At 42.0% G+C, this 20,628-nt stretch overlaps 1 pseudogene; it reads right to left on the reverse strand.

Moving 5' to 3' along the window:
- Positions 1-18,629: 18,629 nt before the first annotated feature.
- Positions 18,630-19,623, reverse strand: LOC116749187 (annotated as a pseudogene).
- Between the last annotated feature and the right edge of the window lie 1,005 nt (positions 19,624-20,628).

Here is a 20,628-nt window from a genome sequence, read left to right on the forward strand (position 1 = left end):
AATTGAGTATAACAGGGATGAAAAAAGAGAGAGAGGGGATTCATGTAGACATGAGAGAGAAGAGCAGTGGAGACACAGCTGAGAAAATACTTGGAGAAAGAAAGAGGTCGATTGATTGATTTTCACGAGATTTAATCATGTTGTGAAAACAGTGAAGGAGAACTTACAAGGTAGTGAACCTAGGAAAGTTATCCTAGCCTACCTTTCCCTCCTAAAGGTACAAAAATTTCTCTCATTAAAATGAGCAATAGAGGGGCTTCCCTGGTGGCGCAGTGGTTGAGGGTCCGCCTGCAGATGCAGGGGACACGGGTTCGTGCCCCGGTCCGGGAGGATCCCACATGCCACGGAGCGGCTGGGCCCGTGAGCCATGGCCGCTGAGCCTGTGCGTCCGGAGCCTGTGCTCCGCAACGGGAGACGCCAGGGCAGTGAGAGGCCCACATACTGCCAAAAAAAAAAAAAAAAAAAAAATGAGCAATAGAAAATGATCGTGAACAAATTCCCCACCAAGTCACTCTAAGAGAAAAGAAAATAAGGGGCATAATACTGTCTCTGCAGATGACAAAGGCATGCTAGAAAGACATGCCCACAAAACAGATAAACCTTGTAACCTAATATATGAAATGAACTAAAATAAATTAAGAAAAATGATGTTATGAAAGAATAGTCCTAATACTATTAGATTCTAATAAGCTTGGAAACACTTAGAGATGAGGTAATTGAGAAGGGAAAGGTTTGAAAAGAGAAGTGACAGAACCCAGAAAAGAATAAGAAATAAAAAACAATTTTGTAAATGAAGATTATAAATGGAAGGGACACGTTCCAGCTATCTACTGATACATAATGAATTACCCCAAAATTTAGTGGAAGAAAACAATAATTGTATGGGGATCATGGATTCTAGCCTTAGCTGGGATGACTTGAATGGCTGTAGGCTGAGACAGCTGGGAGTTGAAGGTCTACTTCCAAGACGGCTTCTTCAGTTTCATCTCTGGCACTTGGGCTTGGCTGGCTGGAGGGCGGGTTCAGCTACGCCTGGCCGCTGGAGTGCTGACAGGTGGCCTGTCCTGCATAGCCTTCTTAGGGTAGTCAGGTTTTATACATAACGGCTCAAGTTTCCAAGAGTGAATGTCCCAAAGACCAAGGCAGACTAGCTGGGACTTTTCTGACCTAGCCTTGGAAGTCACATAGCATCTCTTCCACTGTCCTCTATCAGTCAGCACTGTCACAGACCCACCCAAATTGAAGGGAGGAGACATAGATTCTATCTCTTGTTGGGAAGAGTGTCAAAGAATTTTTGTCTGTTTTTCTCAGCTTTATTAAAGTATAATCTGCATACAATAAAATTCATCCATTATAATCATGCCGTTGGATGACTTGGGATGATCATATATAGTCTTGTAACCACCAGCACAGTGAAGATACAGAACAATTCCCTCACCTTAAAATGTTTTCTCACGGCTCTCTGGGGCCATGTTTGAAAGCCACCACAGAATCTAAATATGACTGAACACTAGTTGCAAAGGATCAAAGATTTTTAAATAAAAAAGAAATGAAGAAGGTGAAAAATGATTCAAGAGAAGATGGTGTGTGTACACACATTAGGCAATGAAGACCTATTGCATGTGGAATAGAAATCCTGAAGATGAAGACTTAAAGCAACAGAATGAAACAAATACAAAGATATTTAAATGAAGAAAGTTTTTCTGAAATAAGACTTGAAAGTTCATAGTGAAAGGTCCATCTCACATCTGGGAAAATCAGCCTACAACAGCCAATATTCTAGTAAAATTGCAGACAACGACAATCAGAAGAAGAAAATCCTGGTTAAAAAAAAAAAGTCATTTCATTTTGTTTGTGAGACCACTTGGGGGTCATCTGGGATAATAATTCCTTGCAAGGGGTGGGGAGATGGTATTTCTATGTAAAAAATGTAAAACCAAGTCCAAGTTTCTTATAGGTTCAGGAACACAGAGGCATCGTGTTATGTCCTCCAGGAAGCAGACATCAATAGAGATTTTTGGAGTGATACCTGTAAAGAGTAAAGAATAAAGGGGGAGAAAGAGGAGGCAGGGAAAGCTTCATGTTGCCATGCCAGTCTAACACCTATGGAAGGAGAGGGGTAAGAGGAATGGCTGGGTGGAAGAGTCTCAGACTGCAGAGAAGCTTTGAGAAAGCTGTCAGCCCAAAAGGGAGCTCTAGCACCAAGGGCGCCCAACAGGACTTCAACATGGGGCAGCAAGAGTGGGAATTAGTACACCCTCCGTGCTAGGTCATTGCCAGGGGCTGCCCAGGAAGTGCACCTAGAGCTTGGGGCGAAAGGTCCAGTGAATCCCCAAGGCACTAGAGCCAGAGGCTGTCAGCTAACTGCACTCATAATGATATCAAGTTCTTTCTTGAAGGGAGATCCAAGTGGCACACCTCCATGGCCGCCACAAGAGGTTTTAGCAACATTTCCATCAACAAAGGTTATGATACTTTTAAATTAAAGCAAAGCACGTGTATCATAATCATTTCATACATGTAGAAAATTATAAAAAGAAAAGGAAATTATTGTTATCCCACTAGAGATTTTCTATCTATAACATATAAAAATAAGATCATGCTCTACATACTGTTTTAAACTTTTTACACTGAAAATACATTACAAACATATTCATGTTCCCTTTTAATTTACGTAAATCTGTGTATTTTCTAATGATGGCATAGTGCTCCTTTGTATGACTGTACCTTAATTTAAGTGGTTTCCTATGGATCAGCACACTTCAGATGTTTCAAGTTCTTTGTAACTGTAGACCTCATTGCAATGACAATCCTGGCACATGTGCTCTCTTCTTGGAGATCTCCAGGGATTCCAGAGCCTGCCTCAGTGGTTCTGTCTGATATTGCATCATCTTGACAGGATGTTGCCCTACCCAGGGGCTCCCCTGAAACATTGCCAAGAGTGCAGGAGTGCAAAAATAAGGACCCCCAAGAGAAAGGCAACTGTGTCAGGTGGCTCTGAGAGCCCTTGTGGTACAGAGAGCCAGGTCCAGCATCATGGGAAACCAGATTCCTTTCCTCCTGATATGTTTCTGCCAAGGATCATGGCTCTATTGGGCTGTTTATTTTATTTTGCTGTCTTGTTTTATATCCACCTGCTGCTTTCAGAGATTTGGTTCCCTCAGTTCCAATGAGAATTAGGGGAAGAAAATCCTCAGAGGTAGAGGGCCATTGGCAGCCTTCGTAAGAGTGGCTTTCCCAGCCTTTACCTGGGAACAACCTCCATCTAAGCCCAGCATGAACGATCACAGTATCTTCAGCTTCCACGGCAATTTGCAGGTTAGCTCCCCTGGGGAGCCCAAAAGATTCTACTTCTGTTCCTCCAATCCTCTCAGGTACCAGGGCAGAACCCAGCCGAGGTACCAGCAGAGGCTGGTGGTTGGTACACCTGAAGCTGGAGATCAAAAGCCACAGAGAGCTAGAAAGAGAATACAAACCAGACTCTTTGTTTTCTTACAAGTGAACTTCATTTCTGTATCAAGCACCATTCTACCGCTCTGACGATTTTCTCCTGAATCGTTTCAGGGGTTCCCCCTCCCCTTCTTCCTGGCGTTGGAAGTAAGTTCTTGGGCTTACAGAGCATCAAGTGGGAGAGTTCTTACCCGTTCTCAGTCTTTGTTGTATGTCCACCAACATCTGCTGAGCTGAGCATCACCCCTGGTGACGCCACACAGACGTCTGCCAAGACTTGTACACACCCCATCTGCCGGGCAGGCCACAGTCCGTGCTGGTCACTCTGCATCCTTCTCTTCCTTCTTTCCTGGATTTCTAAGTTTTCTGCCTAAACATGTGCTGCTTTTGAAATTAGAGGGAAAAGTTATTAAAATACTGTTATTTAAATGTATCTTTAGTATTGCCGAATGTTGCTTTTCTGTCTTAAAAGTGTACTTCTGGGGTGGGAAACGGGCAGGGTTTAGAATAATCTCTAGATAAAGGTCATCACTTGAAAGCAAAACTAGGACAGTTCAACCTGTGATAGATGCAAAGCAAACCCACCTTAAGATGTGTTTATTAAGATGTGTTGCTGGGGATTCCTGAGTGAAGCCCTGGCTCCATGGAGGAGCCCTGGAGTTACATGTAGGAAGGTGTGACCGGAATGTGACTGAAAGCAAACAAAACTGCCCTGCCTGTGATTTTCTGGCCCACCCGGCTGAAGCAGGGCTGTGTTATAGGGCAATGAACCCAATGCAGGCTGGATCGAAGGAGCACACAGCCTTCCAGGAGAACCCTGACTAGGAATATGCAGATATACAAATGTACTCCCTCCTTCCACTCCCTCCAAACGGATTCCTAGTTTTGAGAAAATGGTTACTGTAGCCAAGAAAACATTTCTGCTCTGTGTGTCTGACATTGTCCAGAGAAGGAGATGATCTGGCCAGCCCTCACAAATGTCCTGGTTTTCTTGGCTGGCCCTAGTGTGGAAATGGGTCTTTAGACTAGTGGAGTTTGATGATGCCACTGTCCATTAAGATAAGCCTATCTGTTACAAAACTTTCTAGAAAGCAATAATGGCAAGTTGTATCGAGAGCCTTTAATAAGTCTATACACTTTGATCCAGCAAATCCACTTCTAATAACTGTCAGAAATTCAAACAGCTTTACACACAATGGTGTACGTTAAGGTGTCACCCAGAGTGGTAACAAATGAAAACCTCAGTGTTTGACAATAAGGGAAGAAGGTTAAGTAATTGTATACCCATATGTTGGACTAGCATGGAGCCATTACAAGTGATTTTCAGATAATTGTATTGGCAGTGGGAAATGGTCATAGTATGGTAAGCTTAAGGATTAGGATTCAGAGCTGTGTATCTAATATTATTTTAATTTTATAAAATGATTACATGCATATTCCTAAGTAAAATATTAGAAATATATCAACCCTTTAGGTATTCATAGCTGGTGATCTTTATTTTCTTCTTTGTATCCCTCACCAAAGAGACAGCTTTTTGTTGTTTATAAAAATAATTGGATAAAGCAATTATACTCCAATAAAGATGTTAAAAAAATAATAATTGGATCTATTTGTTATTCTACCAAACTCACCAATTTATCTTATGACAGTAATGTGGAATTCAGAGGTATAGTAGAAAAGGCACATATCCAGCTAGCTGCAGGTTTTAGGCAAGTCACTTCATTTCTCTATACCTGAGTGTCTTCATCCGTATGATGGGAATGATAATATTTACCTCCCATGGCTATTTTGATTATTTAATAAGGGGAATATAAAGTGATGAGCACATATTAAGTGTTCAATAAATATTGGATTCTTTCTCCTGCTTCCCCCCTCCCCACTCCTATTTTCATTTTTACCAATAAGAAGTAATAAAAAGAATGTGAGTATTCAGATCTATGTACCATTCTATTATTCATTATAAATTAATTGGATGGCCTGATAGTTGTGGTTTTTAAAAGCACATGTTTCAGAAAGGAGGAAAGTCTCTGTGCTTGAGGAAGGTGGCAGGTAACAAGGGGAGGTTTCAGAGAGAACACGGACATTCTTAACTTCTATTTTCATCTGTCTCTCTATCAAGGAGAAATGCCATCAAACCAGATTGGAGGAAACTGAAGGCCAAGACAGGCGCACAGATAGTGGGAAACTACTTTAACCAAATATACAAATTGGACTCTGCCTCACTCTTGGCTGCAACATGAAAAGAAAAGTTGCATTCCATGGGAGGCCACTGTTCAAATATTGCATAAGTGTCTTTGATCTGGTAGAATTTTTCTTGAACCCCTTAAAACCACACTGAGAGTACTGAGAGTCAGGGGGGCAGAGAGGGGAGAGAATTTGGGAGAAAGAGGTCTTTGGAGAGAATGGTTTGCGTCCTGTGGGTACTTCCCCTTCAACGAGAAAGAGACAGAGAGAGAGGCTTCAAAGGAGAGCAGTTGGAAGGCAGAGGCTGAGGACGGGACACAGGAAATTGGGGTCTGACTCCTGCCTGAAAAATCTAAAGAATGAGAAGCACACCATTGTAAAGCAATTATACTCCAGTAAAGATGTAAAAAACAAACAAACAGAAAAGAATGAGAAGGCTTGCAGCACTTGCCAGGCTCAGGGAGTGAAGAGCTAGTTTACAGAAGTACAAGCGAAGAGCTTCCCTACCCTCAAGATTTCTCAGCACTGCCCCACCCCAGAGGAGTCAGAATTCCAGGTTAGTACGCCGAAGGAGGAGGAAAGGGTAAAAAAAAAAAAAAAAAAAATTTGCCTAACACACAGTTTGACCAGCTGTAAGCTTCCTGTCTGCAGTAGGCCCAGGCTGATGAGGAAGATTTAACTTGCAACAAAGGTCACAGTTCTGCTCCTTATGTAGAGGAGACTTCTGTATCTAAATGGAGACCGTATTTGGTGACTTAAAGTGATTATAGAACTTTCATTTATCATGAGTGATCAGAAAAGTCACGGGACTGACGAATTTTCATCCACAAACAGCAGAAGGATATCCCCCACCGGAATAATTTTAAGAAACAGATGGAGATGAAATAAAGTTGCTTTCTGCTTATACCCCAGAAGTTCACTTGGACCGAATACACTACCTAGCTTGCTTAAATGAGTTTAAGTCAGCTGGTCCAGAAAAACGACCTTCCAGATGGCCACAAGAGTCACCTGCAAAATCTTTGTGATGTCCTGGAAAATGGAGAGCATAGCCAAAAAATGAAAACGTCCTGATTTTTAAATGGGGCGAGAGATGAAATTGACAACCTGGCTGATGAGTGCCACCAGCGCCAACACAAATCTTGACAGGATTACTAAACAGGTGGTTTTCTGAGTACTTTAAAAAAGAAAGTGTTTTTGCCAGGAGTGAGTAAGGAGTCACTAAGCATAAGTCTAACCTGGTTTCTTTTTTGTATGAATTATTAGATTAGTGGCTCAGGAGGATGTCATAGACTCAGTGTCTTATTTCTGCGAGGCCTTTTACTAAATCCCTCCTGATTCTCTTGTGCAAAGGTAGAGACCTGTCCGTGGGGACTGAGAAGTAGATTTATAGTTGGTTGAACAATCGCTCTGCAGGAGTGTTGATGAATGAATCCCTGTCATCCAGGAGAGGGGTCTCCGGAGGCACTCCAGTGGGCTTTGTTCGGGCTCTTGTCCGGGTTAATATTTTTTATTAATAACTTGGAAGATGACATAGAAGTCAATTTTATCAAAAGTGTGGGAGACACTAAGGCAGAAGAGATAGTGAACACACGTGAAAGACTATACATTTTTTTAAATTTGCAGTCATATCTGCTGACAGTTCGGCATTGAAAGTTGAAATAGTGGCAACCAGGGCAAAGCCTGCTGAGGGCTGATTCAAGCCATCTTTTCACCCTCTCCAACAAATGCTGACTTGCACAACCCGCTGACGCTGGGGGCCCTCTTGGTTACCTAGCTCCCTATGCCACCAGCCCCAGGGTCAGCCTCTATCTTATTCTTCTCGTTAACTTAACGACACCCCAGCCCCTCCCCACAAATGGGTCCCAACATTGACAGGCAAAGCCCACTGCTGCACTTGAGCTCCATCAAGACCTTCCCAGTTTAGGCCCCTGTCCTGACTCAGCCACGTTTTAACCCTCTGGGCATCCTGCCAGCTCATGGCCCATTATCAATCCCCCAGAGCTCTGTGAACAGGACCAGGAATTCCTTTCCCTCCTTCCACCAAGTGTCTACTTGTTTCAACATCCTAATCCCATATATCCATGGGCATAAATATCTATGTACTTCCCACCGGTATGCAATCTCACAGGGATGAATGTCAATTCTGCATTGTTTAAAAAGTCAATTAAATTTGGGGGAGACTTGCCTTGACAAGACTCTACATTGAGCCTTTGGGCCAAATTGCCTAAGACCATTTTGCCTAAAGTCAATTTGCTTAAAGTTCCGGCTGTTGAAAATGTATATCTTTTTTTTTTTTTAAGATTTTCTTCTTTTGATATGGACCATTTTTAAAGTCTTTACTGAATTTGTCACAATATTGCTTCTGTTTTATGTCTTGGTTTTTTGTCTGCAAGGCATGTGGGATCTTAGCTCCCCGACAAGAGATCAAACCTACATCCCCTGCATTGGAAGGTGAAGTCTTAACCACTGGACCACCAGGAAAGTCCTGAAAATGTATATCTTAAGAGCACATTTGTGGCTCTTAAGAATAAAATCACTCTGTCTCTATACAGCATTTTGAGTGTTGGAGGACTCCTCCTATTGTAAATATTTTGTGAATTTGTAAGCAAATTTAAGGGACGTCTACTTTTTTTTTTTTTTTTGCAGTACGCGGGCCTCTCACTGTTGTGGTCTCTCCCGTTGCGGAGCACAGGCTCCGGACTGCAGGCTCAGCGGCCATGGCTTACGGGCCCAGCCGCTCCGCAGCATGTGGGATCTTCCCGGACCGGGGCACGAACCAGTGTCCCCTGCATCGGCAGGCGGACTCTCAACCACTTGCGCCACCAGGGAAGCCCGGGACTTCCTACTTTTAATGTCACATTTTTGTAAGTTATTTTTAAACTTACAGTATATCATTTGGCAGATTCTAATAATGTTCTATGCCTAGGTATAGACCCTAGAGAAACCAGCGTATTTTTACACAAAAAGACTTTTGTAACACGTATGAGCAAAAAAAGTTCATTCCTGTTTTATTCATAATAACCAAACACTGGAAATAACACAAGTATCCATCAACACAAGAATAAACAAATTCAGTTACATACATACAGTGAATTACTACTTCATGCAACAACATGGATTAATCTCAAAAACATATTGAACAAAAAAAGCCAGGAAGGCATGGGTATGATTCCATGTGTATGAAGTTCAAGCAGAGGCAAAAATTAAAATATGGTGGAAGCATTGGCACAGTTCTTATCCGGGAGTAGGAATTGACTGGGAAGGAGCATAAAGGAATTTCCTGGGGTAAGGAAACGTTCTATGTCTCGATCTGGAAAGTGGCCACATATGCAAAAAGTCATACATACACTAAAAGTCATCAAGCTCTACTCTTAAGATTTGTGCATTTTACTAGGTGTGAATTAACACCTCACTAAATTATTGTTTATATTTCTTTATATTTCACATGTAAGTTTCCACTCAAAAGCATACCAAGTTTGAATATTTTTACCTCTGGTTTGAAGTTTAGTGAAGTTTTTACATACTTTTGGGGGGTAAAATTTTAATTTCGAAGGAAAATTAGCACACCTTCAGGTTGGTACCTGTTTAGTGAGCTTCGCCTCATTTGAATGGTAGACATGTGCTACATCCCTCAGCATATTCAACTCCATGACAGTTTAATTTTCATAACATCTAATAGGAAAAGTCATGCCAGTTGATGGATCTGAACACACACGTCAGCACACAGCGTCCCGAGTTCAGGCAATTGTGGATATTTGCATCTGGGATTGAGCCACAAGCAGTTTTCCACAAATTGTCCTCAGTCTTCATGCCTTTGCCCAAAATAGACAGCTCTCACCCACCCACATCCCATGCTGATCCTAACGGATGGTTGGCAGGCACCAGCTGGTGTCCTGCGTCCATATTCCCGTTAGTTTGGAGCAAGGCCAGCCCAATGGGCAGGCTTTGAGTAACTCTAACTGCCTTGAGGTTGCCAGAGGAACGTAGGGGTTGAACTCCTTGTACCACCTCTCAGGGAACAGCTCTGCAGGCCCCATCTGCATGCCCATTCCAGGTCACTCAACTTCTCCTAGGATGAGAGACCCTTACAGAAGCAGCAGCCCAATCCCCCATCCTCTCTCCTTGACAGTAATGTCCACTACAGCCCACATGGAAGTAAAATCAGAATATTCCTCTGCAAATATCCCCTGGAAGTTTTGTTAATACATGAGTAGTGTTGCTATGGGCAATGCTTGGCAAAATCCCCAACTGGAGCCTGGTCCCCCGGTTCTGGCCATGTAACATTTTTTCCCCTTCTTAGGGGAAGGGAAGGTATTAATAGATTAGCCCTATTGTTTTTAAGCAAGGTAGACTGAGTCCCAGTGCTCTTTTTTGTAAGATGTCTGTCTGGGAGCCCTGAGGAGAATGGGCATTATCCCCTAATCCCTGGTTAGAGACCCTTTTGTGAAGGAATCCCGTTGGCTTGCTCTTTTGTGCCATAAACAGATTAGGGAGAATCGTGTTCCTCTGTGTCCGAAATAAGGTAGAAGGAAGGTGTAAGTGGATTGCATCCTGAGCCGTAACATCTGGCCTGGAAGAGAAGAATGAGAGAAATAAGGACCGCCTCTCCCTTTTCTGGAAGAGTAGAAAACAGTGTGGATAATGCTTTCATTATTTTATTATGATTTGTTTTTTGACGGTACATTTGGTAAAGATTAAAGGGTTTTCGCCAGTCTCTCAAAACTCAGCTTGGCTTTGAGGAAGAAAGCCCCCAAGTTTAGCAGGCCCTGAAACAGATGTCTCTAGTGTCTTAGCTAATAAACCCACCAGGCTCTTGGGTGAGTGATCAGGCATATCAAAAAGGTTAGAAGCACAACCTCTGGAGTCAAACTGACCAAGGGTTGAATGCTGACCAGCCATTTTATCTCTAGTTTACAGGCCTCATCTACATCTCATGGTGTAGAGTTAATAACTACACCACCAGGTCATTATGAGAGTTAGATGATACATGTAAAGCATTAAGAAATAATGTCTTAATTACTGTTGTTCTCACGATAACACACAGGAGGTGCTGCGCCCCATTTGGGGGGTTTGGAGATTTAAGAGGAAATATACAGTGGGAAATAGTCTATGACAAAATGTCAGATCATGGGAGGTCTGGAAATCTTGAAATACAAGGAGCAGTTAAGGAGACTAAGGGTGTTTTCCTTGGAGGAGAAAGAATTGTCTACTTGAAGGGCTACATAGTATACCAGTAGTGGCTAAACAGCCATCTGACAAGGATGTCCTGTGCCGGATGGCACCTTTAAGCTCTAAATGAAATTCTGATCCCCCAAAAGGCTCTGCCCTGAAAGCAGCAGAAATTGGTGGGGTGGGGGGTGGGGGGGCGGCAAAGGCTGTGAGGCATGGTTAGCAGCTGGTGATATCCAGGGCCCCCTGTTGGAAGATGCTGAGCAGACACAAGCCTGGCCCTCTGGCTGGGCCAGAAGGACCTGGGACCCAGAACAGCCCAGGGAGGGAAGCAGGTAGTGGTTTATCCCAATTGGACCAGAGAGGTCTTTTGGAAAGCTCCTAACACTATTCCTAGTATTTTGTCCAGTTTCAAGAGAGGCTACCTCAGGTCACCAAAGCACTCCTCCTGGGTGGAGTGGAGTTTGTTTTCTTGTGGTCTGGCCAGGAAGCGCCCAGCTGGGTGGCCAAGAGGCTGGCTGCCTTGGCTGGAAGGCTGAATGACTAGCCAACTGGTGCATCTCCAGGGAGCAGATTGATCCGCCTCGACTGGCCGGTCCTCCAGCCGCTGTCGCTGCCTGCAGAGCGTCCCCCTCCAGCCAGCTGCTTTTCTCATTGCGAGGCTTGTAAATGGTGTGATTTACGACTGTGCTCATCCATGCTGGCCCCCGGGTATACATGCTTTCCCTTCCAGGCTGGAAAGTGGATGATGAACTAATCACCCTGCTTCGAGTTCAATACAGAGCTGAGTGTTTGCAGATCTTTATTGTACTGTGCAAGCCAAGTCGAACCGCTCCATTTACACTCCTGATTCATTTAAGTTTGTACAATTCTGCCTGCTCCTGGGGAGTTGCCGCCTCGTGGCTTCTCGGTCTTGGAGAAAGCCTCACGTGTCCCTCCCAGCCATCCTCTCCCCTAAGAGTGGATGCCAAAGACTCCTGGGAGCTCAGAGAAGCCAAGCCACTTCCTGAGAGACTGCTCTCTGGGATGTCTCATGTCCCAAATGGTGCTGTTTAGGGCATCTCTCAGCATCAACAGAGATAGCTGATGCCAGCTGGTGTGTGTAGCACAGAGACGGCACACAGGAAATGTTTGTTGAATGAAGGACCCTGGCTCCACAGACACAAAACTAATGTTCTGCAGTCAAAACAAACTAATGTTTATCAAAACTAATGGCTTGCAGTCATGGCTGTTCTGGTTTCTCTTTTCCCTTGTTCAGGTTCTGTAGGACTTTAGAGCAGAGTTTTCACTAGGTCTCAGATCTGTTGAGATCTGAGGTGGGGCAACTTCTTTCTCAAGTTCACTGGGAAGCAGTAGGATGTCAAGTCTGCGTTTGAAGATTTGGAGCTTTCCCAGCTTCGGCCACTTTTCTTCACCTCCCAGAAACCAAAGTCCTAAGCAGGTACCTTTATCCAGTGCTTGAATAAGAAAAGCAGTAGACCTCAGGGCTCTGGACAGAGAAGGCTGATCTGGGCTTCATCCTGATGGGCTCCAAGAAAGGGACACGTGTAGTCTGAAGACATATTCAGGTCAGACTGCAGCTGAGATGCTGCCTCATCCACTTCATGATCCAGCCTTCCCACTCTGCACACCCTGGTCCTACAGCCCAGCAGGACCCCCACACCCAAGCTTCTCTTTTGTGAAGCTTTTGTTCACATTGTTCTGTTCTCTGAGCCCTTGCTTCCTGCCCTGCTACTTGCTGGGGTGCCTTCTCCCCACCACTCCTCAAGAACTGCCTCTACAGCTATCCCTCCATGAAACCTCCAGGCTTTCTGATATCAGTGTGGTTTCTCTTCCTTTTGGTCTTAGCCACATTGGTGGCTTAGCATTTGGTCTAAATGCTCATCCCTCATTTAGACCTTCTCTAACTTTCCCTCATTCCCTTGTCTCCTGGCCAACTGGGCACGGCTTCTGCATTCTCGCTCTAGTCACTGGTAAAGTGTGAGGACAAGAAGGAGCTGAGGGCAGCCCCACAGCCACCATTAGGAACCTCATTACAGACCAGCCGTGACTGCCTTCTTTCATCCGCTAAACAAATCATTTACAGAGCCCCTGCTCTGCCCAGACAACAATGAGCACGGCTTCACTTCTTCTGGTTTCTCACTCCAGCCACATCAACTTTCTATATACCCTCAACTCCGCCTTGATCCCTCCTGCCCCAGGGCCTTGGTATATGTTCTTCTCTATGCCTGGAACATTCATACTCTCCTTCTCTCCTAGTTTATTTGTTCTGATCTTTCAGAGCTCAACTCAAACACCAATTCTCCAAGGGAGACCATCCTGAAACCACCAACACCAGTGATCCTGTCTCTTGCCCCTTGGGCTGGATGTTTTCTCTGAAACTCTAATCACAACTCTAATTACAGGGATTAATTATGTAATCAGTTGTTTAATATTCACCCCACCCCGCCCTGAGATGTAAGTTCTCTGAGGGCAGGGCCATGTCTGCCTTGCTCACTGCTCTGTTTTTATTGTCTAGAACAGGACCTTATACACAGGAAGTGCTCAATAAGTACCATTTAAATAAATAAATACAATGTATAATGAAAGCCATTTAAAGGTCTCTTCTTACATTTCAATCTAGTAAACCTATCAATAGGAGAAATGTGGTCAGTGGGCATGATAGCCAGCCACTGGTGGTCTCCATTCCTCTTGCCATTCCAAATGCTAGTGATGGTGCTTTTCATCTTGCAAGATGTTGCTCACATAGAACACTGCAGGCAGAGTTGGAAACAGGAGTCGTCCTGGGAACAATGCCTACTGGGGATTAGAGTTTTTCATGCACTCCATCATAGAAGATCCAGGGGCTACATCTTATAAGATTCAGACAGACATGGGGTGAGCTGTGCATGTCCACCTGCCATCATCTGAAATCAAATGGAGTGTAGAGTAGGGGCATATGTAGAACTTATGAAAACATAAGATTGGTAGAATAGTATTTACTATAAGAATCAGAAAAGAATTAGAAAATCATTTGTCATCCTTAACAGGATGCAGAAAGACACAATGTCTATAAAACTGGAGTATTATCAGAGCCTAAGTGATCTAGGGGAAGGGAAATACCCACCTCCAGTTAGAGCTAGCCTCCCATGTGGGAGGCTAGAAATACACAAATCCAGCCACTCTAGCCATCCTCTCCCACCTAAAGAGGGGTACAAACTGAGAAACACTTGTGAAGCTCACAGTTCAGAGGCATACGCTCACTAAAAGACTGAACCCTAATCACAAGACTATAGAATGCTTCCCCTCCCCCACACCTCCCCACCACATTACTAAAGGCCTATGTTCAGCAGTTTCTTCTACCTGGTACATCATGTCCAGGTATCAAGAAAAAAAAATACAATGCATAATAACAGGCAAAAAACACAATTTGAAGAGACAGAGCAAATGTCAGAACCAGTCCTGGCAGGGATGTTGGAATTATCAGACCAGGAATTTAAAACAACTATGATTAATACACTCAGGGCTCTGATGTATAAAGTAGACAGCATGCAAGAACACATGGACAATGTAAGCAGAGAGATGGATATCCTAAAAAAGAATCGAGGTAGAGATCAAAAACACTGTAATGGAAATGAAGAATGTCTTTGATGGGCTCATTATTAGACTGGACACAGCTGAGGAAAGAATCTCTGAGCTGGAAGATATATCAATAGAATGCTCCAAAACTGAAAAGCAAAGAGAACAAAGACTGGGGGAAAAGCCAGAACAGAATATCCAAGGACCATGGGATAACTGTAAAGGTGTGACATACACGTAGTGGGGATACCAGAAGGAGAAGAAAGAGAGAAAGGAAGAGAAGAAATGTTTGAAACAATAATGACTGGGAATTTCTCCAAAGTAATGTCTATAAACCACAGATCCAATAAGCTTAGAGGACAATAAGCAAGATAAATGCTGAGGAATAAAAAACAAACCTAGGTATATCATTTTCAAAGTAAAGAAAGTCAAAGACAAAGAAATTCCCTGAAAGAAGCCAGAGAGGGGAAAACATCTTACATACAGAGGAGCAAAGATAAGAATTACATCAGACTTCTCCTCAGAAACCTCTTATGCAAGCACTAAGAGAGTACAGTAAAACATTTTTTTATTTTATTGAAGTATAATTGATTTACAATGTTGTGTTAATTTCTGCTGTACAGCAAAGTGACTCAGTTATATATATATTTTCTTTTTCGTGTTCTTTTCCATTATGGTTTATCACAGGACATTGAATATAGTTCCCTGTGCTATACAGTAAGACCTTGCTGGTTATCCATCCTATACATAATAGTTTGCATCTGTTAATCCCAGACTCCCAATCCTTCCCTCCCCTACCCCTCCTCCCCCTTGGCAATCACAAGTCTGTTCTCTATGTCTGTGAGTCTGTTTCTGTTTTGTAGATATGTTCACTTGTGTGATATTTTAGATTCCACGTGTAAGTGATATCATATGGTGTTTATCTTTCTATTTCTGACTTACTTCGCTTAGTATGATAATCTCTTGGTCCATCCATGTTGCTGCAAATAGCATTATTCCATTCTTTCTTATGACCGAGTAATATACCATTGTATGTATATACCACATCTACCTTATCCATTCATCTGTCGATGGACATTTAGGTTCTTTCCATGTCTTGGCTATTGTAAATAGTGCTGCAATGAACATAGGGGTGCATGTATCTTTTTAAATTACAGTTTTCTCTGGATATATGCCCAGGAGTGGAATTGCTGGATCATATGACAACTCTATTTTTAGTTTTTTGAGGAACTTCCGTACTGTTTTTCATATTGGCTGCAACAGTTTACATTCCCACCAACAGTGTAAGAGGGTTCCCTTCTCTCCACACCTTCTCCAGCATTTATTATTTGTAGACTTTTTAATGATGGCCATTCTGACTGGTGTGAGGTGATACGTCATTGTAGTTTTCATTTGCACCTCTCTAATTAGCGATGATGAGCATATTTTCACGTGCTTATTGGTCATCTGTGTCTTCTTTGGAGAAATGTCTATTCAGATCTTCTGCCCATATTTCTACTGGGTTTTTTGTTTTTGTTTTTTTTTTTGCTATTGAATTGTATGAGCTGTTTGTTTATTTTTTAAATTAAGCCCTTATCAGTCACATCATTTACAAATATTTTCTCCCAGTCCATAGGTTGTCTTTTCGTTTTGTGTATGGTTTCCTTTGCTGTGCCATAGCTTGTAAGCTTGATTAGGTCCCATTTGTTTATTTTGGGCTTTATTTCTATTGCCTTGGGAGACTGACTTAAGAAAACATTTGTGCGATTTATGTCAGAGAATGTTTTGTCTATGTTCTCTTCTAGGAGTTTTATGGTGTCTTGTCTTATATTTAAGTCTTTAAGCCATTTTGAGTTTATTTTTGTGTATGGTGAGAGGGTGTGTTCTAATGTCATTAGTTTACATGTGGCTGTCCAACTTTCCCTACACCACTTACTGGAGAGACTGTCTTTTCCCCATTGCCTCCTTTGTTAAAGATTAATTTTCCATAGGTCTGTGGGTTTATTTCTGGGCTCTCTTTTCTGTTCCATTTATCCGTAAGTCTGTTTTTGTGCCAATACCATGCTATCTTGATTACTGTAGCTTTGTAGTATTGTCTGAAGTCTGGAAGGGTGATGCTTCCTGCTTTGTTCTTTTTCCTCAGGGTTGCTTTGGCAATTCTGGGTCTTTTATGGATTTGTATAAATTTTAGGATTATTTTGTTCTAGTTCTTTAAAAAATGTCACTGGTAATTTGATAGGGATCACATTGAATCTGTAGATTGCTTTGGGTAGTATGGCCATTTTAACAATGCTAATTCTTTTTTTTTTTAGTGTTGACTTTTTAAATTAATTTTTATTGGAGTATAGTTGCTTTCACAATATTAATTCTTAAGTGGAGTAAAATATTTAAAGTGTTGAGAGAAAAAAATCTCCATTCTAGAACTCTGTTTCCTGCAAAATTATCCTTCAGAAATGAAGGAGAAATAAAGACTTTTTCAGAGAAACTAAAATTAAGGGGATTTGTTGCCAATAGACCTGCCTTGCAAGAAACGTTAAAAGAAGTTTTTTTAGAGAATAGGTAAACAATATAGTTCAGAAATATGGATTTACTTAAAGAAAGGGAGAGCACTGAAGGAGAAGTAAGTGAAGATAAAATAAAAACTTATTTTTCTTGTTCTGAATTGATCTAAAAATAATAATTTGTTCAAAATAATAGCAACAATGTGTTTGAATATATATCTATATATATGCTTATGTATGTTTATACATAAATGAAATGAATGATGGCAATGATACAAGGGATGGGAGGGAGAAATTAGGACCCTTTCATTATTATAAGGTACTCATACTACCTGCGAAGCAGTAAAATGTTATTGAAAATGGACTTGTAAATGTGTATTACAAACTCTAGAGGTACCACCAAAAAAAAAGAGTTTTAAAAAACAAGTATAACTAATATGCTAAGAAAGGAGAGAAAATGGAATCATATGAAATGCTCAGTTAAAACTACAAGAGGCAGAAAAAGAGTGGAAGACAAAAATAGGAACAATAAACAAGGACAATAAATAGAAAATAGTAACAAATATGGTAGATAGCAATCCAACTGTATCAATGATCACTTTGAACGTCAGTGGTCTAAATGCATCAATTAAAAGACAAATTGTCAGAGTGCATCAAAAGACAAGACCCAACTAGATGTTGTCTATAAGAAACCCAGTTTAAATATAAAGATACATAAAGATACATATAAATTTTATAAATTTATTTTATTTATTTATTTTTGGCTGTGTTGGGTCTTTGGTTGCTGTGTGCGGGCTTTCTCTAGTTGCGGCGAGCAGGAGCTACTCTTCTTTGTGGTGCACGGGCTTCTCACTGCGGTGGCTTCTCTTGTTGTGGAGCGTGGGCTCTAGGCACATGGGCTTCAGTAGTTGTGGCTCATGGGCTCTAGAGTGCAGGATTAGTAGCTGTGGTGCACAGGCTTAGTTGTTCCATGACATGTGGGATCTTCCCGGACCAGGGCTCGAACCCGTGTCCCCTGCATTGGCAGGTGGATTCTTAACCTCTGCGCCACCAGGGAAGTCCCTAAAGACACATATAGATTTAAAGTAAATGGATGGAGGAAAATATACCATGCTAACAATAATCAAAAGAAAGCAACAATAGCCATATTAATTTCAGACATATCAGACTTCAGAGAAAGGAAAGTTATTTGGGATAAAAAGGGCATTACATAATGATAAAGAGATCAATTCTCCAAGAAGATGGTACCAAATTCTGGCAAGGATGTGGAGCAACAAAAAGTCTAATTCATTGCTGGTGGGAATGCAAAATGGTGCAGCTACTTTGGAAGACAGTTTGGCCGTTTCTTACAAAACTAAACTATTCTTTTTTTTTTACATGTTTTATCATTTTATTAGGAATAATTCCAGATGGGTTATGAATAAAACTTATTCATTGAGTTTGATGAGTTGTCCAAAAACTCTTAATGAAGACATGTTCCCCAATAAACGATAAAACATCAGCAGAATTATCATGTACTGGGCCAAGAGTCAGGCTGATACCAAAAGCAACATGCAACATAAAAAAGGTACAGGGCTTCCCTGGTGGCGCAGTGGTTGAGAGTCCGCCTGCCGATGGAGGGGACACGGGTTCGTGCCCCGGTCTGGGAGGATCCCACATGCCGCGGAGCGGCTGGGCCCGTGAGCCATGGCCGCTGGGCCTGAGCGTCCGGAGCCTGTGCTCTGCAACGGGAGAGGCCACAGCAGTGAGAGGCCCGCGTACCGCAAAAAAAAAAAAAAAAAAAAAAAAAGTGTTTTTGGCAAGGGAGAAAAATAAAGACAAATGGAATGCTACATTTTTTAAATCGGCAGACTGTCCCAGGAATGATAAAGGTATCAGTAAAGTAGCAAGGGGATAACTTTAAAACATTATTTGTTGTGGGCTCAAAAAAACATTCAAAATGGATTTATTTAAAGGTGTCACATTAGCTACGTCCAGGCATTTAGGCTTAAGGAAAGTAAAATTAAAAGAGGACACTTTTTTTCCCCAAGTTAAGAGAATCTCTTTAAAACCAAGCATATTGCTAAATGGCAACATTATACTTGGTAAACAATAATTGGCAACAAAATAAGTTTAAACGCTGTACTATTCTGCCCAAACCAGTCCCAGATACTGTTTAATAACCAAGATGCAAACTAATTTTGTTGTAACAAGCCTAGACCAATTCCATCAAACATGTCCTTGGTTAGATATCCAGTTTCATTTAACGTTTTGAAAGCTCATTTGACAGCCAGTCAAGTCCCTCATACAGACGGGTTCCTTGTGTAGCACAAGTGGCTTGAACATACCATGTTCTGTTACAAAGAGACCAAGGACCTAATTTATCTGTCATTTCACTAATGGCCGTAGCATTCGGCAAATCCTGTTTGCCTGCAAAAAGCAGAAACATGGCATCTCGCAGCTCATCCTACTGAAGCATTTTCTGCAGCTCTTCTGCTCCTTCCTGAATTCTTTCATGATCATTGCTATTGACCACAAAAATAAGACCCTGGGTACTTTGGAAGTAATGCCTCCAGAGAGGCCTAATTTTATCTTGACCACCAACATCACATACTGTGAAACAAATGTTCTTATATTCCACTGTTTCCACATTAAAACCAATGATAGGAATGGTGGTGACTATCTCTCCTAACTTCAGTTTATACAGAATGATCGTCTTGCCAGCAGCATCCAATCCAGCCATCAAAATGCACATCTGCTTCTTGAAGAGACGGGAGAAGAGGGAGGAGATGGTGAAGCCCATGGTGGTAGTGGCACTTGTGAAGGGCAGGAGCAGAAGGGGTTTGGGGCGACCCCAGGCCTTCTTTCATGTTCCTGGCAAACTCAGGGAGGAAAGAGGAGCTGAGGGCCGCAGGGACGGCTCACTAGCCAGTGTGTACGATGGAGCTCCCCTCTGGGACAGGAATTAGCAGGGTGATGGCCTGCTCGACGACTCTAAAATACTGTTATCATGTGATCTATCAGTCTCACTCCTTGGTATTTACCCCAATGAGTCGAAAACTCATGCCCACACAAAAACCTGCACACAGATATTTATAAACTTGGAAGCACCGAAATGTCCTTCAGTAGGTGAATGGATAAATAAACTGTGATACATCCAGACAATGGAATATTATTCAGTGCTAAAGAGAAAAGAGCTTATCAAGCCACAAAAAGACATGAAGGAAACTTCACTGCATGTTACTTTGTGAAAGAAGCCAATCTGAAAAGCCTACACACCGTATAATTCCAACTCTATGATATTCTGGAAAAGATAGAACTATGAAAACAGTAAAAAGATCAGTGCTTGCCAGGGTTTGTTGGGTAGAGGGATGAATGGGTGGAGCACAGAGGCTTTTTAGGGCAGTGAAAGTATTCTACATAATACAGTAATGGTGGGTACATGGCATTTTATATTTGCCTAAACGCATAGAATATACAACACAAACAGTGAACCCTAACGTAAACTGTGGGCTTTAGTTAATAATAACATATCAATATTGGTCCATCAGTTGTAACAAATGTACCAGACTAATGCAAAATGCTAATCATTGGAGAAGTTGGGGTTGGGAAGTGAGGGGAACTCTTTGTACTTTCTGCTCAATTTTTCTGTAAACCTAAAACGGCTTAACAGTTTTTAAAGTCTATTAACTAAAAAAAACAAGAACATCAACAACATGGAACTAATGACATTAAATGATTGGCAAGTCATCTTAGATCCTGAATTCAGTTGAACTGCATGTACTCAGGGGCAGTCTATAAGCCGAAG

This window comes from Phocoena sinus, chromosome 2 (genome assembly GCF_008692025.1).
Source record: "Phocoena sinus isolate mPhoSin1 chromosome 2, mPhoSin1.pri, whole genome shotgun sequence".
NCBI lineage: Eukaryota > Metazoa > Chordata > Mammalia > Artiodactyla > Phocoenidae > Phocoena > Phocoena sinus.